The 24,310-nt window shown below is 35.6% G+C and overlaps 1 protein-coding gene across 17 annotated transcripts in view; it reads right to left on the bottom strand.

Annotated features, from left to right (window-relative positions):
- znf804a (zinc finger protein 804A) overlaps positions 1-23,942 on the bottom strand; it is a 265,574-nt gene extending 241,632 nt beyond the window's left edge. For 11 of the 17 annotated variants that reach the window (XM_073912068.1, XM_073912065.1, XM_073912072.1 and 8 more), the window contains exon 1: positions 23,707-23,942. The gene's annotated coding sequence lies outside the window, so the exon portion shown is untranslated. Of the gene's footprint in view, positions 1-11,721; positions 11,784-14,932; positions 15,036-23,706 lie in introns of those variants that run through there. The other 6 variants (XM_073912061.1, XM_073912073.1, XM_073912075.1 and 3 more) reach the window with 2 other exon arrangements.
- Positions 23,943-24,310: the final 368 nt, after the last annotated feature.

Consider the following 24,310-nt stretch of genomic DNA (forward strand, 5'->3'; position numbering starts at 1 on the left):
CATCAGGGAACATTTCTGAGACCATATTTACTGTGTGCAGGACTCTAAGCTACTTACCGCTTTTGTTTACACAGAGAAAGAACATGAAAGAAGATAATGGAAATACCTCAGAGGCATGAAAGGGGCATGGTCATTGTCTTTGATTTGGGCATTAGGGATGGAAAATTAATTGTTACACTTCACCAAAGGAGTAAACTGAACTCTCTCTTCTTAAAAAAAAAAAAAAAAAAAAAAAGATTAGCAAGGCTTTTAATGTAAATATTAACACCTCAGCTTTGTTACCCTAATAAAACAACGGACACTCTGATACTGTTTTTAATGTAGAGCGAAATATGAAATATACTGTAATTGCACATCCCCTAGCTCGGGAAAGTTCATTAAAAACACAATAAACAAGTGTAAAAATACTCATTTCATCAAGGACAGCTTTGTCACAGATGTATTATTCATCGTCCACTAAATCAGAGCGTGAAAGAAATGCTTACAAAAATGTTAATAAAGAGCAGAGCAGCCTAATGTCAAGCACAAAAATAATCTGCATATCTTTTGAAAAGTCACACATAACACAATATTGTTTGGAGCTGTTTGGAAAGGCAGCCAACTCTTCATCTACTTTCAGATTTAGATGAACTAGTTATAATTAAAACATGCCAATTAAATGTGATATTATTTGGAATAGGCTCTAAAATGTCAGTTTGGAACACATGGCGCACTGTATTTTTGTCTCCTCTAAAAAAAAAAGAGAGAGAGATGAAGGGAAACAAAGAACTTATTATTGAGTGATTCTGACAAAGAAGCAGCAAGTGAACGGCAGCGCTAAACAAAAAAAAATAATAATAATTAAAACCTTTCATAAAAAAGGACATTATTCAAAAAAAGAAGATTTTTTCAAATAGATGGAGCTGTTGGTATGCAATCCGGCTAATGAAATTGTGTTGTGTATCTGTCTAAAACTTCCATCTCATGAAATCTTTCCAGAGGCTTATTTCGGCTGTGACCCCGTAACCATGCGGGACTGATGAAAACATTTATTGCTTTCAGAATCTGCGCTCTGCCTCGCAAGTCTCACAAAGCTTATCATATAGTACACAAATCCACAGAGAGATAATTAAAATATCTTCAGAAGGAGGCGGCAGGCCTCACCTGACCCTGTCAAGAGCTGCATATCAATGCTTCTGACGTCTCTTCTCCCCTGTGCTCAGATGCCGTTCAACTTGGGGGATCGGCACAGTTGTAATGAGATCAACCGCAAAAAAAAAAAGATCCTTCAAGAATCATTTACTTACATTTCAGGTTAAGAGTCAACAGTGTGATTCGTGGTTACGACTAACTTGCTTTAAAAAATTCATAAAGATGAACACAATTACATGCTGTAAAACACATCAATTGCCACCAGGGATTCGTACTGATTTAATTGTTATAGTGATGTGGATTTGAAAAAGATTTGTTCTCCGGCATTAAAAGTATTTCAATGTGTTTGTGTGCTTTGGCTACAGTTCTTTAGTCTCAGATCAGAGGAGATAAATGTTGAAAGTCATTAGGGTGTTGGTGGTACAAATTGATGTTATAATAAATACAGATGTAGTTTGTAGAAGAATCTGGACTATAAATCTAATTCAGAGATAAGGTCTTTGCACACTGAAGTTCGAAACTTTTGTATGCATTTTTTATGCGTATTCATTAGGGCTGGGTGATTTTTTTCGATTAATTCGAATTTAGGTTTTGACAACGATTCAATTTTATATTACATCGAGAAATCGAAATTTTTTTTTTTTTAATATTTGATACATTATAATGGCACCAATGCGCTTTTGGTTCACTCACTGTATGAAGCAGGTCGCACACCAGAAACGCAGCTCAGCGACCCGCCACACAGCACCACGCAGCGCCATGGATTTTAGAATTCTAACCGCCCAGCCACGATTTAGGACACAGTTCATATATCAGCCGGACCACACAGAGCACCATCTGATTAGTTTCATGGTAAATATCATGCGAATGTGCGCGTCTGGTGTGTGATACTTTAAACTGTCATGTGCGCGCCGTGTCGTGGCGCTTCTGGTGTGCGACCTACTTGACTGTCTGTTAAAGCGTGAAGTCATGTAGGATTTTTCTTGTTGCATTAATCCGAGTCATGTCTGTCAAGACATACCCTCATCAAGTCGATAAACTAGATCTCAACATGTATGAAGGACGTAAAAACCAGCCATGTGAAAAATCGTGCCGGTCTTATTTCGAACCGCGCTGATCTTTTGGTTTGAACACGAGCAGAGGTGAGCAGCAGTGGTAGCAATGAAAATGAAAGTACCCGCCCCCATGACGTCATTTAGCGGACCTAGTTGAAAACCAAACAGATTAGGCAGCATAATACAGAGAATGGTGCAAAGCGCATGAAATGATTGATATTTAAAAAGAGGGAAGAAAGAAAAATAGATTAAATATATTATTTTATATTAGACACACATCTGGTGCTTTTATTTGCTCCTGCTATACGTCCACAACTTCACGCATTGGGTTAAATTAGGCTTTACAGTTTCCATGTTCAGTCATTTACTTTCACTGTATCTTTTTAAGAAAAAGGCAGCAGCATTACAACCTGTCATTCAATCAGAAGAAGACAAAGTCAAAGCCAAGCTGACAGCCAATCTTTCCTAGGCTCAGAAAAACTTGCAAAAAAAAATACCTCTGTATTCCTGCAAGTGCAATAATTTCACATATATTTTTTATTCAAATCTTGTGCAACGATATTTAACTCGTGAATTTGTTTTACATTTATTTACACCTTGTTGACCATTTTATGTATGGCTTGGCCATTAAAAATACTGTTCCTTAACCGGATGGTTTTTCAAGTTACTTGTAAAGAGAATGTTACTTCAGTCATGTTGTTTTAATGTTTTAAGTTTTCTAGTTACACAATAAAAAAAAAAATAAAAATAAAAATCGAAATCATGAATCGGTCGAACTTTATAAAAAACCTAGATTTTTTTTTTTGCCATATCGCCCAGCTCTAGTAGTCATATGCGAAAAATGTGTACCTTGCACGTCCGATGCGTATTAATTAATCAATTACGGAAAAACACTAAACGTTATAGAGTCAGTTCAAGCAGTGATACTTTGTTCCCTCTCTTCTCCAAAGTAGATGAAAAAAGAGAAAGTTCAAAGCTCATTATCAATGTCACAATCCCCAGCGATCCAGGCTTGTAGATCATTTACTTTCACTCAGGGCTACAAATGTTTTACCATGTGGACTATAAATCCTGTCATGCACCACACACTCACACCTGTTCTGGTTTCCCACTGATTGCTAACACACACAGCTGAAGATGTTCAGAACTGATCACATGGACTATAAAACCAGCTCAGACACACACACACCAGTGGCTAAGTCTTGTTTATCTATAATCATAATGACGCATATTTCCTTGTTTAGCCTAGCCGTGTTTTGACTCTTTGCTTTGACTGTTTGTTTTGATTCATTGCTGCCTGTACCGACTATTCGCCTGTTCTTTGACTATGACTTTGGATTGCTCTGCATGTATATGTTTGACCGTGTTGACCATTGCCTGCCTGACCATTCTTATATTAAACTGCATGAGAATCCTCAATCTAGTTATCCAGCATTCGTAACATTACAATCAAAGAGCTGCGCTGGATTATCCTGAAATGCAAAGTTTATTTCCTGGAATCAGTGGAATTTAGACACATTGGTTGTGATACTTTACCCATTCACATACGTAAACAAATCCTGAACAGAGACTGGCAGTACCTAAAGACATTATAATAGATAGCAGCCATGTTGACGTGTTGAAGCAACGGACAGAAAGCAGACCTTGTTTTCTATTATAATGTTTCTATTAATATGATTAATAATCCAGTCACAGGTTCTCAACTGTCTGCCATATTCTGTCTTTATTTTATACATTGTATTTGCCATTATCTGTATCTGTATCGTTGTCTGTAGCTCAAATGACGACATTCTGTATTTAGCTTTTAGCTTTTCTCTGAACTGTCAAAACACCTCTCCAAGCTTTTTTTTTTTTCTGCGAAAAGCAGATTAAAATAAACCGTACCCAGTTAAAAAAAAAATGTTATGACAAACGAAAGTTTGTGAGGCAGTATGTGAATACAATTGACACAATGTGAGATCGAATTCATTTTTAATGTGAATATTATGAATGAAAATTTCGTACACTGAAAAAAAAGACTATTTGTGTGGGTTGAATTTAAACAAATTAAATTTAGTATAGTGCAACTTAATTTGTTTGTTTAAATTTAGCTCAGATAAACTGTTTATAACCACTTAACTTAATATTTTTTCAGTGTATTCAGCATGCAATAACCTTTTTTAAGAAGTTAGTTACAACTTTGGCTGCCTTTTATTCTTTCTTTTATAATAAATAGTGGTTGTATGCACTTTAAATGCTTGTTACTTTTAAATGAAAGTAATTGACTACTGTTACTATTAAATGCTAATTATTATTTATTTATTTATTATTATTTATTTTTTTTTTTTTGTTAAACGAGTTTAAATGTAGATCATGTAAATAGACATTAAATATGCTTATCCAAATTGTTGTCCAGGGGTGTTCTTGCTTTATAATAACTGTTCACATTTTGATTATTACTGTTCCCTAAAATGATTCTGTATTGTGAGATTTTTAATATCAAACATATTTTGGTTTCATTTAACCTAGCAATGCAGTAGTTTCAAACAATATTGAGTTAAATAAAAAAATAAAATTAAAAGGCCTAGTCATTTAACAGTTGTCCATGCATGACCCAGTCAAGTGTACTGGGTTTCCAGGTTGCTTTTAAGCCAGCATTTTAAAATCGTGAGATGGGATTATCACATCTGGTGTGCACTAAACCACCAAAGTTGAATTAAATAAATTATTTGCACATACAGCAGAATTAATTAGTTTGGACAGGGATTAAAGCAATCGCTTTATGAACATTTTCTTCAGAGTTTTCAGAGTTGTGATTAAACAGACTAGCACTGGAGGAACATAAATGTCTATTTGCTAAAAATATATCAGGAGTTGATACTGTGAATATGAATGCTGATTTGTAAGGTGTGAGGATTTGCAAAGGTTGATTTTTTTCATATAAACATAAAACATAACATAAAAAAATAAAAGCCTTGCCATTTGATTTCATTATTGACTACAGCAGTGGTTCTCAAACTGTGGTACGTGTACCACTAGTGGTACACAGGCTTCCTTCTAGTGGTACACGGAGGAATGAAATATGCTTAGTACATGCTATACACATTTCAAAATTTATCAAAAATGATGTATATAATCTGCCATATATGACATATAGCCTATATATCCGAGGTAATCTGCAACTTTTTTTTAACTTTGCAGAGTTGTAGCTGCTTTACTGAGCCTACTACGCTACTGTATTTCAATACTGCTAATTTTGGTGGTACTTGGAGAGACAGTTTTTTTTCTGAGGTGGTACTTGATGAAAAAAATTTGAGAACCACTGGACTACAGCATACACACACAAATCATCTTTTGCTCTGTTTCCGTTTGCAAGAAGTTACTGTATTTTCCAACTTCTTCACAAAGACAAATTTTCTAACAGACGAATGATTTTATGCTATTAAAAGTCTCACTAATTTGCTTATAAATCCTCCAAATGCAGGCCTTTCTGATTTCCACTGAAACCCTCCACTGTAATGTGTACAATGTTTTTTTGTAAAATTCCTCTTTTGAGATCACATTACACCACAAATGCTGCCATTTGAGCTTATCTTGTATCAAATCTGCAATACTGCTTCAAGGCACCAAACCTGGACAGAGAGAACCAAAGCACACACAAACAGAAACATTAACAGAGGATTGTGTTCATTTCTGAAGGCACTCAAATTCCCATCAAGAAAATGTGCTTTTCTAACGTGACAAAACGGCCCAATGAAGAATCCATAATTGTAGCCTGCTGCCATAATAATGTCCTATAAGCAGTTTCAGGTATAGCTCGCAAGCTGTGGTGAGAAGAGTCACTAAGCAAAAGCCTCGCAGCCCTGCTTGATTAGACAGCGTTCCACTCCGTAATGCCTTTTAATGGAGTTTTTACATGGCTGTTCTGCATACATATCAGAGGCGGCTATAAGACGGGAGTTACTTTAATGGCTCATCAGACCCTCTCTGAGCCCCACTTGACCCCGAGGAGCTACTGTGTATTAAAAGTAATTTGGTTTAATGATGCAAGAGGAGTTGTCTTATTGGATTTCTTTCATCTGTCAAACCTGTGGTTTTGATGATATTGCATCTCTTTCACCACTGTATGGCTCTCCAACTTCAAAAGCCTTTCAAAGTCACCTGGCGTTAGTGAGTGCTTTTGTGATGAACAGATACGCATCGGTGTTACCGACAAAAATGTTATAATCTTCAAGGGCAAGGATCGAAATTAAAAAGGGAGAGAAACACAAGAATGTAAAGTGATGTGAACAAAACAGACAATATTCCTTATTAAAGCGGAACATCAGTGCGATGGCTCATACATACATTGGCAGCTTTTGCCTTTGATAATTAGGGCTTGTAGCAGGTACAAAAGAAGATCTAATTCAGTCATTGGAGCATTTGGAAACTGTGGGGAACCAACTAATCCCGAGGCCCCCTGTGAACCAGGGTTAGGCAAAATTCATAACCAAACAATAAGCTCTCTTTCAGTTCATGAGGGTCGATCTGAATTGAATTCAGAAACTGAGTGTAGATTAATCAAATCATCAATTTATTTCCTAATTTCTACATCTATATTTAGTATTTATTATTATTTTGATTAAAATGTCATCTATATTTTCATGTCTCATGCACCTATCTGCTGTATATTTGTATCTGTTAAAGGTTATTACAGTTTTTCATTTTGAAATTAGTTTTTCTTAAATTTGCTGTACATTTCGGTTTGTTTACCATAGCTTTTATTTTTTAATACATTTCTAGTTTTTCATAAGTTTTAGTTTTAGTAAATCTAGCAGAAGAAAAGAACACCTATGATGAAAATCATCTTTTAGCCGTTTGGACAGAACTGTGTGTAGGTATAGTGTGTTCACACAGTCATATTGGAGTAATAGAAAGAAAAAAAAATTATCTTTTTTTTTTTTATTTCCTGACGTTAAAATAGGATCTAAATCTCTCCCATTTTGAGGCCGACCACAATGTGTTGTAGGAGTGCTGTTTCTGCGTCCAACAAATTAATTGACATCCGCATATTAACATGTCTCTGTAGTAACGTGTATAATCATATCAACAAAATAGGGCGTGCGCAAAGCAACTGGGATTAAAAGATTCGTTCAGCTCACTGCAACCCATCCCTGGAAAACACCCATACACACTCATTCAAATTCATACACTACGGACAATTTAGCCTACCCAATTCACCTGTACCACATCTCTTTGGACTTGTGGGGGTAACCGGAGCACCCGGAGGAAACCCACATGAACACAGGGAGAACAATCAAACTCCAAACAGAAACGCCAACTGACCCAGCCGAGGCTCGAAACAGCGACCTTCTTGCTGTGAGGCGACAGAACTACCTACTGCGCCACTGCGTCGCCCACCGTTTGAGTAAAAAAAATAAAATGATCTATATGAGTACTGTGTACTTACTCCATTTAAGTTGAAGTGATGAGGTATTTAATTAACTCATTGCCTTCAACACTGAATTCAAAACTCTTTTCAAATAAGTAGAATTAACTTTAAGTCAATTTTGAGTTAACTACACTCATTTTATTAAAGTTGACTCTTGGGTTTTATAGTGTGTCTGTATCAATTAATTCATCCATCCATCTTTATAATGCACTTATTTACCTCCAAAATACATTGAAATGAAAGCAAAAGCACGGAGACTTTATGTCTGTGCCAGTAAAACACAATAAATTACACCTAATTATGGCAATAATGCATTTATAATGGAGAAAAGGTTGATGCTCTTGACGATAAGGAACGTATGTGGCATTTTTGTTTGACTCTGCTTTGTCTGAGGTCATTTCACATACTAGTATGTGATCTGACACTTGACATTGTTTTTCCTGAGACCTAAAGGCTTTTAGTCTTAGGTGTGATGCCCTTTAGACAAAATGCAAAGGTCTGAGGATGTCCCAAAATGCGCAATTTGTGACAATTAAATCCCCTTTTAAATCCGTTTCTCTTCATTTAACCTTTTTTTGTAAATGCATGAATCTGTCGGGTTTACCGGGTTAACCAATCAGCAGAATGCACCGTGATGCACAGAAGGAGTAGAAAATAAAATAAAGCTCAGTGCTACACTTCTTTCACACCACAAGAAAGCCATTTACTTGGACAAAAAAAGCCCTCCTACAGCATCTTTACACGGTAAAGCTAATCAATATTTGACTAAGAAAAACACTGTTTGGCATGATTGAGAATCTGTGTAAATACATTTAGTCCGCCTCTGTGTGACATAAAAAAGTCTGCGTAAACACATGGTATTTGATGCTTCTATGCAGAGCACCGTAGAAATCGCTCTAGACAGGCCAATTTAACCGTAACATAATTGGCTCACAACACCAGGAGGGGGAGCTCCACACGTCAGAATTTGGCAGCATTGAAACAACCAGTAAAACAGGACGTGGATCGTGATGAGAGGGTGCACCCTGTTGCCCTAGTGTAGAAAAATTGCTACAAACAAGTCATTAGTCTTTAGAAGTTAAGAACAGACCTCATTGTATGAGCAGATAAAGATTATAAAGAGCCCAGTGTGTATAAGAAAAACTTCAGGATCAAGTATTAACCGCTCTGAGTGAGATGGAAGATACCGTATCAGTTGATCAGAGCCATTAAATAGTTCAGAGGGAAAAAAAGCCAAATCTGATCTTTATCTTAAGCGGATCTTAAGCGTGACGATAATATGGAAATTTCTTTTGCTAAAGACAAAAGCCGAGAGGAAGAATGTCACCTTCATGCTCAAATATTAGTGCCTGGAGGAGAAGCGCAGTCTTGCTCCTCTGATCCTGGGGAAGCTTAAGAGACATTAGGACAAGAGGAGGTGTTCAGACCTCCCGACATTGTAGTCAGTGCTGATTTAGAAGATCTATTAGGACCTGACAGGCATGTAACTGCAAGTGTGGCCATTAATTTTCATTTAGTCCCCTGAATATACCCTCTCTGTTCATTTAATGATGAGAAACGATCCACTTTTTCAAGGATTCTGCTTAATTTGGTTGATTTAATATTGATATATTGTCACCACGGGCCACCCCGATGCCTTTGTGGACAGAGAGACTTTTTCCAAAGCTTATTTACCAGACACACACACACACACACAAACGACCGCTTTGAAAACAGAGAGCAAATTAATTCAATTACCCAATTTTAAACAGACTGTAATTAGTTAAATGAAGACATTTGTGTCATAATCTCTCTCTCTTTCTCTCTCAGCCTTTATGCTCTGCAATTTTGGAGCATTTGCAGCTTGTAGCGGTCCTCCAGTGAGACTTTATCCAATTCCCTGTGTTTGCGTACCAAAGCACAAATCCTTGATCATATTTTATTGATTTGCTTTGAAGGCCATACGTTGTGGCAAAAAATTGCTAATGGGCACATCAACATAGACTAATGCAGTTATGCTCATTCAAGTGAGAATAATTACCGATTCTGTCATCTTTTGCCAAAGGCTCTGTTCAATGCAAGTAAGCTAGCCTCCCCGTGGAGCCCCCCACATATGCAACAGCTATTTTAACACACAGTTAAAGACATATCGAGATGCAGATTACGTGTGTGTGAGGATTATTGATACGGAACCATAGTGTGCAAATCTGGAAAGAATCATCCACAGTGCATAACATGAGAACACTACTGTGAGCCAGATGGATTTGGCCTTGTTTTTCCTGACATTACAACATCTTAGACTCATGCCTTATTTATGCCTAAAAAAAAAATCTCAGAAGATTTCTGCAGGCTCCCATCATTTACAGGCCTACAGATCAGTTACAAGGTCTACAGATACCCTGATGTCTTGATGCATACTTGTTTCTTAAATAAAACAAAGTCTGATTCAGACAGTTGCTGATCGGACATTTGTAGGAGAGGGGGAAAAATAAAAAATAAAAGAGTTTAGTTGTGATTTATTGGAATTTACGGAAGGTTGTTTTTCCCCCCACAGATATCTCTGCTCCAGAAGTGTATTGCAATCAATTAATATTATAAAAGCTGTAAATGCTATGTTACTAAAGGCTAGAAACACTGAAAATGGAGGATAGCTGCACCAAGAAAGACAATACACTACCAGGCATCACAAGGGCACCACAGAGAATGGCTAAACACCCACTGAAAAGCACTATTGAGATTCTGAACCCTCTTTTATTGGTGGATTTCAAACCAACTAGAGTTTCTAGTCATTTAAATGGAGTTATTTCCATTTCCAAAATCAAACAGTATTCTTGAAAGTTGCTTTTTATCATGATGACCACATTTCTATTCATGATTTAATTATATTGTTTCATATTTAAGACATGAAAGAATAGATTTATATGTCAAAGCTAGTGTTTATAACAATCTTGATTTGAACTGTGAAAATCTTGGCACTTAACCAGAGTAAACATTTACTCTTAATGTACTACAAGAGCTTAATTCAATGTATTTGTGCATCTGTTGATTTTATTTTACTGCATGTGTGGACTATTTGGTTGTAATTGAAATTTCCACCAGCAGAAACATCTATCAGCAATGATGACAGACAGATCAGCTCACTGTTCATGATGCATGAAATATGACTGAAAATAGGGCTGCACGATTCTGGCTAAAATGAGAATCACAATTGTTTTTAGCTTAAAGCAGTTGCTTTACAATTGTGTAAATGTTAAATAATAGTTAATACGAGTAGGCTATTATTATTATTGTTATGCTCAAACATATGGTAAAACAACAGAAATAATAAATAGTAATAATACCAGAATTATTTTAGCCAACAGTAGACCTACACATAGATTGAACAGTTGGTTAAAATAATACATTTTGTATAGACTTGGAATGGTGAACTTGAATGGACTTAAATTATGTTCTGTTTGTTAATTCACAGTAATGACATCAGAATACAACTATTCATAATTCTTAAGCTGAAATATTTTGTTTGAGACATATGCTTGCATTCTGCCATTGACAACATTATTAGATAATTATTTTTCACTGGTTAAATGTAACATTTGTCATCAGATGCCCTCTTGCATTATATTAAACATTATATAGGCTAGGGTAGTTATACTGACACAGTTAGACGTTTATTCTCATGCACTTATATGTATGTAAGATATGTATAATTAAAATAATTGAAACGTTTGTAAACATTAAATGATGTCTCTTTTGATGTTTTAGTATTTATATGTAACATTATATATTTACAAGTGGTAGCACGTCGGCGTATGCTATCTAAAATAAAAGCTTAACATATCCCTTTATTTGTACATCAGTATATGAAATACATAATTTAAAATATTTTATGTCATTATAACGCTCTGTTAAACTCCAAATTTTAATGAGATTTGACTGTGTGTGTGTATATATATATATAATTTTTTTTTTTTTTTTTTTTTTTACATCAGGCACTAAAAACGAGACCCATTACCTTGGCGTACCCAATTGTCAGGGGGGACTCAATTTGACATGTAACCACCACTTAAAAAAAAAAAAAAAACATGCAAATCACTCCCAAATGATTTCTCTGTTTAACAAACTCAATGTTATTTACAACTTTATTACCTGTTATTCACAGCCTATGCACTTTCTGTTCACACATCATTCGCAGGCAAGCGTGCATCCTCCTAGTAGTAAACAAACAGTGCGTCAGCTCACAAGTCATTCGCGGCTGGGTGAATTTTACCTTATAAATTCATTCATTCGTTTTCTTTTTGGCTTAGCCCCTTTAATAATCAGGGGTCACCACAGCGGATTGATCCGCCAACTTATTCAGCATATGTTTTACGCAGAGGATGCCCTTCCACCTGCAACCCATCAATGGGAAACATCCATATACACTCATTCACACACATACACTACAAACGCAAACATGACGAGAACATGCAAACTCCACACAGAAATGCAAACTGACCCAGCCGAGGCTCGAACCAGCGACCTTCTTGCTGTGAGGCTATTGTGCTACACACTGCGCCACCGTGATGCCTACCTTATAAATACAGTATGTATCTCAACACTATTTGGAGGTGTCCACATTGCTGAGTAACCTATATAAAACAATGTAAAGACTTGTCCGACCTCCTGCTTATCCTGAACTTTAAAATCTAATTGGCTGAATCATAGAGATGCTGGATTAAGATAATGTGGGAGGGTCGAATCGAGATCGTGCAGCCCTAACTGAAATATGACTGAAAGAATTAGCTGACTTCACTTCAGTACTTTGAGACATTTCCTGCTAAAATGTGGTTAACTCACAGTAAACTAATGATTGCGGAGGAATGGTTAAAGATGTCCAGTCCAAGCTGTCAGACTGACATCATCAGAAAAAGAAAGACATTCCAGAAAGGACGCAAATTGATTAAAGATTACAAACAAGCCAATCAATTTATTTATTGATTTACTGTCTGTGTATTAAATGAACGGATCAGCTGTTCTCCTCAAGAATAGCAATATGGGCTTAGAAACTAAAATGTTTGTTTTTATTTTATCAGGGCTTTAAGAGTGAATCTGAGGTGTGGATGTCTATGATGGGAGATCACAGACTTCAGAATGGTTTTGATGGCACATTTTCACATCTCTGTGGATGGTTCAGCAGATAAAAGCAAATCAAATGTTATTGATGTGCTAATTTTATAAATTTTTTCTGGCCTTTCTTGTTTAAGACAAATAAAAAAATATATAAACTTTTTTAATATTGGCGACGCAAGGGCGCAGTAGGTAGTGCTGTCGCCCCACAGCAAAAAGGTCGCTGGTTCGAGCCTTGGCTGGGTCAGTTGGCATTTCTATGTGAAGTTTGCATGCTCTCCCTGCATTTGTGCGGGTTTCCTCCGGGTGCTCCGGTTTTCCCCGCAGTCCAAAGACATGCGGAACTGGTGAATTCGGAAGGCTAAATTGTGCATAGTGAATGAGTTTGTATGGATGTTTCCCAGAGATGGGTTGCAGCTGGAAGGGCATCTGCTGAATATAACATGTGCTGAATACGTTGACGGTTCATTACGCTGTGGCTACCCCAGATTAATAAAAGGGACTAAGCCAAAAAGAAAATGATTGAATTGTTTAATATTTAAAAAATGTAAAATGTTTTATAATAATTGGAATTGTCCCATTTGATTGTATTGTTGTACATAAAACAAATAATATTAATAATAATATATTATATTATTATAAAATAATAAATATTACAACATAATTATAATATATAATATAAATATAAACAGTTCACCTTATAAGCTTAGCCATGTTAAATGAAAAAGAAAAAAAAATTATTCTGGTCTGATTATGTGACATTTCCACAGTTCTAATAAATTTCAAAAAGATGACATGTACCACAATTAACAAATAAAAAATATTTCATTGCATATAGTATTTTTTTTTTTCGATTAGTCCCTGTGCCTACTGTTCCAGTACTCAGTTATTTTGCTGCAGTCTCTCAAGCATGGTAAAAGAGACATTTTAGAGACTCTTTACAGCACAGCAGTCGAAAGTATAGAGCAGCAGTGGGTGAGGAACTGAGGTCAGCAGATGAACCAGAAGTCAATCAAGCCACTACAGTAAAAAGAAATCACAGAACTGAACAAGTCATTCTACCAACCGCTCTACACATCACTCCCTTCACAATACATCTGAATTAAATCCAACCTACATTTGTTCATGACACATCTCACCCCACTACATCAACCTCACTCTGACATAAAAATCCATCACTGCAGAAGTAAAATTAAGCAGATCTCATTTCACAAACACAGCTGATTCTCATAAATCTAGGTCAAACCATAATACTGAATGTATAATAAATTGTGCTCTTAAATGTCAGCTCCCCTTTGTTTACAGTGCGCTGAGATAAAAAAAATCTTCCTCAGCACACAGTCAAATTGCCCACACAGGGACTAGAATATACTTTTTCATAGCTGAAGAGAGCTAGCACTCATGCTAGCATCCGTCCTCTAAACAGCAGGGGCTGAAAAAGCACAACCCAGGGCTCGAGTCATTAACCGAAGCGCAGCGGTTTTTGCGAGGTCAGAGAGATGTGAAGGGCAAGACCCTCATCCTAGAGAAGCCCAGCAATGTGATGACTCCACATCTTCATGCAGTCGGTGGGTACATTCACCCTATCAATGGCTAATAAACCCACTGTAATATTTTAAATGGCTTGATAAGTCCCACACTTAATGCACCGCTTGATTTCGCAGCCAAGGTTTATCCACACTGCAGATGTGGTTTTGCTGGCGGACTTAATAGCTTTAAGTGGCTTGGTATTATTCCCATTCAATGTGCTGACTAAGCCACGGGCAGAATTCCTCAACTGTTCCAGGATCCCCCCTCCTCCTCCTCGCCACCCTCCCTGCAGCAAAGCTTCTAATGTAATTAAAGGGTAAAAGCTTTTGAAAACAAATTCTACTCTGTCATGATTAAGAGTTGGCAAACCTGCTTACATTGAAATATTGTCTATGTTTAAAGGCAGCGGAAAGACAAAACACTCCCATTAACTCATCCTTAAGCAAGCGGTCGGCATTTACAATTTGAGGAGCACCAGGCGTCTGTGGAAAAAAAAAAATGGAGCTAACAATCACTTCATGACATCACCGAAAGCTCTAGCAGACCTCGCTCTTACAAACCTCTCCTCAGAGACGACTTAAGCTCGCGGATCAATTGAAATAATGAATATGTATTTGTAGAAGATCAGTCACTGCGACTTGTACAGCTTGAATGAGAAAATTAAAAGTTGGCGGAGGTGGGGGAGCGAGGGGTGGGGAACAAATAGGCGAAAATGGCTTACTTGGATGGCGTTCAAGTAATGTTGGTGGGGATACTGAAGAAAGACGCAGGGGCTGGTTTTTGGCATCGGTGGCTGTTCCAAAATCCTTTCTAAGTCTAATCACCTGAATAAATGAGATGGATATTGATTTGTTTATATTAGCATTTTGAGTCTCGCATAGGGTCATTGATTTGGCGGACAGAAAAAGGTTCTGAGGTCAGTTTCAATTAGCATATGGAAGTTGCTTGGTTATTCAGTGTTTATAAGCCTCCAAAACAATACTCTGAGGACTTTATTGGGACTAAAACATATGTTGTTGTTTTTTCTGCAATCCTTCATTTCAAGCGAAATATGGAAATAGGGTTGGCTTGGAGAACAATACGGAGCTGGCCACTTACTCTAATAACTTCTGAGAGTAAAACTGTTTTAGCATGAGTGGTGCAAGGGACTTTTGGGACTCTGACCAAGTGCTACATAATAAACTGCCATAAAGCTTTAGATATTGCATTTGCATAAACATTAAGGCATAGGCGATGTAATAAATGTGAGTCTAAAGCTACCTTCCAAAACTCAGTGAGCTTTTTAGATCATGGACACTATATATTGTACATAATCAAAAGCAGCAATACAGGACATTTATAATCTTACAGATTTCTATTTTAAGAAACCAGTTCCTGTACTTATCAAGAAAGACTCTAAATAGATTGAATCATTTATATAAACATTAAGACAACCATTTAAGTATTGACAATAATAAGATAGATATTAAAAACAAAACAGCATTATAATGATTTCTGAAAAAAAATGAAATTTACAATATATTAAATCTGTATATTAAAATTGTCTATTTCACAATATGGTATTATTATTTTTACTGAGTTTCTGACTGCCTGCTATAACAGACTACAACTACTGACCACCACAAACTAGTTATAATCTCCAAATGGCACAAAAGAGTGCTACATGCTAGACAAATCAAGCCATGTGATACTATAATGTCAATGTAACTGACAAGAAGCTGTTAACTATGGAGCAAAAATAATACTTTTACAAAATATAATTCATACATCCACAACACAATTCACATTAACAAAATCCAATTTGTAAGTTCAAAACACAATTAGTAAACACACAAATCCAGTTTGTAAATGTAAAACACAATTGAAAAATTCACAAATCCAAATAAAATCAAAATACAAATCAAAAATGCACAAATTCAATCTACAAATGTAAAACATGATTTAAAAAACTGCACAAATCCATTTTGTAAACTCAAAATACGAATAAAAAAATGCATAAAAATCCAATTCGTAAATGCAATTCAAAAACACACAAACACAATCCGCAAGTTTAAACATAATTCCAATTCGTAAATCCAAAATGCTATTCAAAACTGCATAAATCCAATTTTTATATTCAAAATACTGTTAAAAAAATACAAAAACACAAATCCAATTCCAAAATTCAAAACACTATGTAAAAATACACAAATCCAATTCATTTGGCGAAAATCTTTTTGACTTTTACTTGTGATTTCACAAACTGTGTGTTGTATTAATGAACTGTAGTTTGAATTTACAAAATGGATTTGGTAAATGTGAATTGTGATGTGCATGTATAAGTTTTATTTCATAAATGTATTATTTTTCAAACTGATTCATTTATTTATGCATTCATTTTCTTGTCGGCTTAGTCACTTTATTAATACGGGGTCGCCACAGCTTAGGGCTGCTCGATTATGGGAAAAATCATAATCACGATTATTTTGGTCATAATTGTAATCACGATTATTCAAAACGATTATCAGTTGAAGTCAAAATTATTCGTCCTCCTGTGAATTTATTTTTATATATAAATATTTCCCAAATTATGTTTAACAGAGGGTTTTTTTTTTACAGCATTTCCTATAATATTTTTTTCTTCTGGAGAAAGGCTTATTTGTTTTGTTTCAGCTAGAATAAAAGCAGGTTTGAATATTTTGAAACCTATTTTAATAGCTCAATATTATTAGCCCCTTTAAGCAATATATATGTTTGATTGTCTGCAGAAGAAACTACTGTTATACAATGATTTATCTATTTACCCTAATTAAGCCTTTGAATGTCACTTTAAGCTGAATACTAGTATCTTAAAAAACATCTAGTAAAATATAATGTACTGTCATCATAGCAAAAATTAAATTTGTTTATTAAACAAATGAGGGTTAATATGAATAATCACTAAACACCGCGCTCTGACACAAGTGTGCATGTATTTCACCATTAAAGCGCTCACATTAAGATCGTGTTAGATGTGTGTGTGCTCTGCTGTCCGAGGCTAAGCGCGGCGCACGCGCAAACACACATACGCTACCTGTCCGAGGCAAAGCACGGCGCACACACACACACAACAGCACGTGCTCTTTTGCGCTTTTAAAAATATGAATGATGCGAATCCCGTGCTGCAAAAGTTACATTACAGCACATGATTTTAGTCATTTTCACGTGGAACTGAGCTTTGCAGAGGCAAAGAGTTTTCACACTTGTACAACTGGAAAGGGGGCGGTACGTGATGGAATAATCGTTTATCTCGATTAATGGTTTTTCATAATCGTTAAAAGCCAAAATCGAAATCGATTAATTGCACAGCCCTACCACAGCGGAATGAACCGCCAACTTATCCAGCAACTTTTTACGCAGCGAATGCCCTTCCAGCCGCAACCCATCTCTGGGAAACATCCACACACACAATCACACACACACTCATACACTAGGGACAATTTAGCCTACCCAATTCACCTGTACCACATGTCTTTGGACTGTGAGGGAAACCGGAGCACCCGGAGGAAACCCACGCGAAGGCAGGGAGAACATGCAAACTCCACACAAAAACGCCAACGGAGCCGAGGTTCGAACCAGCGACCTTCTTGCTGTGAGGCAACAGCACTACCTACTGCGCCACTGCCTCACCCTTTTGAGACTGATCTCCATAGTTAACTAAGTCAACTATAACTTAGCTTGCCTTGTTTTTAATTCTATAACTATATATATATATTAGGGTTGTAACAATATACCGGTATGACGGTTTACCACGATTTGAACGTGCACGATTATCATACCATGAACAATTGCATATCAACGGTTTTAACCCTTAAAGACCGAGACAGCCGCCCGCGGCTAAAAATAAGTATTGCTCTTAAATGTTTAATAACTTTTGATCCGCTGATCTGATTCATACAATTCAAAGATTGGCATAAAGAAGAGAATCTCAGCTTTCCAGTGCTGTATTCAGTAACATAACGCGGACTTTCAGAGGCTCCGGAATCAGTGCGGTTACGTCATCAACATTTGACAACGCTGATTTGACAAACAAACGCTCGTCACTGTGTCTCCGGACAAATCAGACATGATACATTGATGCATTATCCCTCCTCCATGCCCAGATTGGTTCAAACTCGCTATATCACAACCAATAAGCATAGGTTTCGCTTTTGTTTGTGGACCAAGCTTTTTGAACAACACGGAATGAGAGATAGGCATACATTTATGAGCGGCTAAATAAAACGCCAAAAAAAAAAAGTTTTGCATGAAATAATTCTCATACTAAGTACTTTTGCATGCACAGCAGCAGAGAAACATGACAAAACAGTGACACAGCAAAGACGAACTGCTGCTCTTGCTGTTTTCAAAAGAAGCAAATGAAGATGCAGCTGTTTGTCTGCATTGCAAACAACCATTTCCAAATCCATATCCATAGACAACCATATCCATGCTGGCACATAAAACCTAAGGATGTTCCATATTGAATCTAGTTTCGTTATGTAACTATTTATAGTATGGTAAATATTTATATCTATTTTTTACTGAGGATTTGCACCATGTTTATTTGGACTTTGACACATTATTTATTATTTTCTTATTTTTATTTGTTCATTGTAAGTGGTGTTGTTTATAGTAACTAAAAATATATTATTTGGAAAAAGTCAAATTTGCTTTACTGTTCTATTATTTTGTAACATTTGTAACATACCGTATACCGCGAAACCGTCAAACCGTGGTATTGTTTTAGAAGATTATCATACCGTGAAAAATTCATACCGTTACAACCCTAATATATATATATGGTATCTGAACTTGTTTAAAGAAATCCATAATAAGCAAGATGCTGCCTACGAATTTAAATAGATGAAAATTGTAGCATATTTAAGATACATTCGGAAATAACTTTCATGTATAACTTTCAATGTCAAGACAGGAGCACAATGTTGATGCAATATTAATGCTTCTCTACAATTAATACCTCACTATGTTTTGGAGTGTATAGAGAAAACATCTTTAACACACAATGCCCTGTTCAGGTAGCGTTGGTGGCAACCAATCAGACGGTTCTCTCAATAAATGATAAGGAAGAGGAAGCAGAAACTGGGGTGAGAAAGTGGATTTTCTCTATTCATTCCTGAGGCTGAGAGAAAACTCATTCTGAAATCCTTCAGGGACATTTCGAGCATGAGATATGCAATATCAATAGCCCTCATCGCTTAACTGAGAGCAATAAACCTCTTTCCATTATTGCTGTGTCAGCAAAAAAAATAAAAAATCCAGGGAGAGACTCATTATGAAGTATTTATATGTATGACATTATTATTATTTCATTCATGGCATTAATATCCTTTGTGATTTCCCCAGCAGCTGCCTTTTTTCTAGATAACCACCCCAAATGGCAGCAATAATATCCCGCAACTGGCTGAATCAAGACATTTCAACACATGAAATTGTAACAAAAATGAAATTAAAACTTTGCCAGGGGTCTGCAGTAGAACAATCTCTTCCAACGCATTTCTCAAAACAAGTAAAAGGTGACAAACTGAATGACAGATAAAGCTGTGATTCAGCCGCACTGTAACGACTCAGCATGCACACAAAATACAGCACCACGCAAAAACACATCTGGGAACCCACACCTAACACAGCTCATCCTGTTAATGAACCATATCAGAGAGAGGAGGAGGAAACTAATTAAGCTGTAGAATTGTTCTCTAGAGACGCTCACATTAATTAAACTTACATGACACCAAAATCTGCATCTGTCATATATCATCGAAAGCACGAGTTAACTTCTCATTATATATCAATATATAATCAGCTTAAATCTTTTACTTCAGAGGTATTAACTACTCATTCTTTGCAAAGATTTAGTTTTTTCCACAGTATGTGATGAAAAGTTGACTCAACATGACGAAAAGTACTCAGATGTTCATGAGTAATTACAAAATACAAAAGGTTGCCGAAAGGTCAAATCATTAGGATTGAGCCATTTGTGTACACTCTTGATTTGAGAGCTCTCAAAAAGGAATGTCATTAACATTATCCTACACTCTAATGGGTTCAAAACCCAATTACAGACATCGCTGATGTAACAATCAAGATTCCAGTCATAAGGAATTATCTCTTCCTGATACAGTATAGTGCAGGGGTGCCCAAAAACCATACTCGAGGGCTGTGGGCCAAAGGTACATTAATGTTTCCATTATTTAGGAGTAATCTCCTTATTTATTTTCCAATATTTAAAAATAACTAGAAAACATTGCTTTAAATTATATTAATGATTGCACTGTAAAGTATTTTACCTTAAATTTATAGTACATTACTGGCTAAAAATTGCAGTACTTTCACAGAAATGAACGGAGGTACTTAATAATGACAACAATTATTTATATATTTATAAATATCCAAGAAGTGCCTGTACTAGCATAAGAAAAAAGATAATGTGTATTAATTTCTATGTTGATAAAAATATTCTATATAATTAAAATATTAATAATGTTTAAATTCCTATAACTAACATTCAAAAGCTATTTTTACAGTAATTTGCTGTAATTATGATGCCTGCCTTAATTTCACTATAAAATTCTGAGTATGTCAAATTAAACAGTTAAATCCTGTAAAGTGACACTAAAGTCATTTACTGTAAAAAATAAAATAAAATTACAGTAACATCATGTTGGGAAATTTTGGGAAGGTATTACAGTGTGCAGATCATTTTAAAAATGGTTAATGATGTTATTACAACCAAAACATAATCCTATAATACAATAGACTGATTTCACGCGGCCACCCTTTTAAACAGCTAAATCAAGGCCGCGGTGGGAAGAAACCCTGAAGTATCTGCTGACTCACACAGGATTGTTGTGTACTTGGCTGTATATCTTATCAGCGAAGAGAAAGTGACACAAATGTATACTTCTTTTATACTTCTTTATCCATTCTGAATGAATAGTTGAAATAAAACCAAAAACATCTGACCATTTTCAGCTAAGTTTAGTTAAATGGCACTAGTTAGCTGACGTTTTCTTTCCAAAACACGACCAATCACAGTTATTTCTGTTGAGCACTGGTAAATACTACGGCAAATCAGCTGTTTAAGAACGCACTCAGTGGCACTTAAATGTTAGCGGAAAATGGATGTTTTTAAAGTTTCAGTACTCGAGCTACACTATTACAGACAACACGAGGTTGCGCTACATAGGACTGTATTGTTTTATCACTTACCGGGTTACATAGGCTGAAGCAGAAAAGCATCCTCAAAGTGTTTACCTGGTGCCATGAACTGAAATCTACCAGGACACCTAAATGCATTACTCTTAAAGAGATTGTGTATTTGTTTGATGCCTAATAGGCTTTTAATTGTTTACATTAAACTAAACTTAACCATTTCTACATTTTGAAATCGCGGCAACAGCTGGAGGTTTGTAGTACACAGCATGTTGTCGCAATGTTTACAGTGCTGTTCCTATACTTGAGGGTTTCTTTTCACCACAGCCTCGCTTTTATACTTTAAAATGGCGGCCGCGTGAAACAAGCGTATGAAGTTCAATACTGAATACACAAAGCTGCACCTGCCTTTGCCTTGATAGAGTTTATGCAGAAGGACTTTAAATTTGTTACTTCCGGTGAACTGTAAACACGTTTAAGGTCTGTTTTCTTTAAAAAATCAACAATCTCCACTGCCTGATTGATATACAATATAAAGTGGCTCTCAGAATGTACAAGAAGTACTCCATTAAATTAAATTTTTTCTGCGCTATGTCTTTAAAATCTTTAATTAATTTTACTCCAGTGTTTCCACTGCAATTACTGCTCTCGCCTGCTGGTCCTGATGGGCACGTGCATGTAAACGGCTTTTCATCTCGGTTCACGCTTCAACAACTAAATGAATGCTTAAGTCTTTTTAACTATATAAATTATATTTTAATTACATTACAACATCGATGCTGTAAAAGGAACTGTATAAAATTGAAAAAGTCACATTGTGTTCACATGTACACCGGAAGAAACACTAGCTCTGCATACCTATTTGCTCCCCGATGTCTTGTGCCTAGCCTGAGTGACAGTTTAATTTTTTTATTTTTTTGATGAATTTACAAAACAAAAGAAATTACAAAACAAACAAACAAAAAGTCACATTACATTCAAAATGACATTATATTTCAAGGATATTCGCCCCGACCACCAACCTCTCATTCTCCCTCTCTTCTCAAATTTGATAGTGGGCCAAATCAAAGGTTAGAATGGGTCAACTTTGAACTGCAGGCCCTAGTTTGGGTATCTCTGGTATAGAGAAATACTAAGCCAATATTCCATTTAAAGAGGGAAATTAAATAAAAAAAATCTCATAATTACATACTATATCATAATTTTTAATGTTTCTCTTTGGTGTGAATTTCAATAATTTAGAGTTTTTGTGCCAAGATGATACCAAAAATTAATAATTTAGGTGAATGATGCTGTGCATTACGCAATATAAATAAAAACATAGCACGCAAGTGAAGCATTAACATTCTCTATATATGATAATTCATGAAATATAACTTTAGAATATCTACTGTAGCTACTATAATAGTTTTATAATTTTCAAGAGAATTAGAAGAATAATTTTACAATAATGTATATATACATTTATTTGCAGAATTTATTTATAATTTAAAGTTTTAATCAATTGACTTGAATGATAACAACTTAAACTTGCTATTTCTGAAGTTTTTTTTTTTTTTTCTAGATAACAAAACTATTAAAGCTGTAGGTTAAATTGGGCTGAGAACAGAAAAATTACAGGATTTTTACATTTGTAAAATGCTTTTAATAAAGATAAAAATGTAGAAACTTTTGAGAAACTTTTTATTCACTGTATTTATGTTTTTATTTCAGGGAGAGATAGTGTACACTTCTGGTAGAATGTCCCATATACAAATGTATACTGAATTGCTTGTTCTTGTTTTCTTCAGTAAATGTTTGTCATTCCCTTGACATAGAAACATACACATATTTGTCCACTGGATTGGTTATCCCTAGCAATTTGCTGCTTTCCCTCAAGGGCCAAATGTAAATGTTTTACAGGCTTGAATTTTAAAACGCACTGACATATTTACACAATGGCTATTGCATGAACAAACTTAAGTATTACATCTCTCCCTCATATGTAATTAGACTTGCAAGTTGAGAGGACTACAGTTGCTGATTAAAAAGATGGGTTAAGCGCGAACAAGAAAACAACCACGCAGTAAGGAAATAACATTTTATATATCTGCAGAATGGAGCCCAGAGTAGCCTACTTTCGCAGTGTGTCCTTCAATCCAGCTCTGCATGATTTTGACATGAGTTTGTAAGGCGTTTGTTTGTATTACAGAAATGCCGCGAAGGCGCAAACAAACGGAAGTATACAAAACTTCACGAAAAATAAGTTGCACGGGTCGTTTACTCGTCTGTTTTAAAGCAATATATCACATAAAATGGGGAAGAAACACATCATAATTTACTCACCTTCTCTACACGACGTGTGGCTTTTCTTTACACTTGAAGATGTCCATAAAATAAAAGGTGTGTTGTCTAATCCAAGCGAATAATCCAAAAATCCTATCAGTTTAGTATCATGAACACAGCGACACATACTCAGTATAAAAACAACTAATATATAAACCAGAGTACACACTGTGAGAAAAATAAAACATGCAATGCAAGAAAGAACGTCACCGTACACGTGCACGTCACGTTCTAATAAGTTGATGACGCCGTGAAACAAGCTTTATGGTGTTTTGATTTTAGATGGTCACAATTATGCTATATTTGATATTAAAGATTCTACTTTAATCACATTCAGTTAACAAATAGGCCTAATACTAGGCTATGTAGCCTATTTAAAAGTTATAAGTGAATAACTCTAGTGGTAAGAAATTAAATATTTGCATGAAAGTGAAGATGTTAATTTATCCTAATAATAGCTAGATCCTTAGTATAATTAAACATATTTGCAGTCAGTTTACTCAACCTCTGTAAATTACTAACTGATTGTCTTACTTCAGCAATGATCACAGTTTCAGCAAAAGTAAATAAAAAGTTCTACTAAATAAAACATTCATCTTACAGC

This window comes from Danio rerio, chromosome 9 (genome assembly GCF_049306965.1).
Source record: "Danio rerio strain Tuebingen ecotype United States chromosome 9, GRCz12tu, whole genome shotgun sequence".
NCBI lineage: Eukaryota > Metazoa > Chordata > Actinopteri > Cypriniformes > Danionidae > Danio > Danio rerio.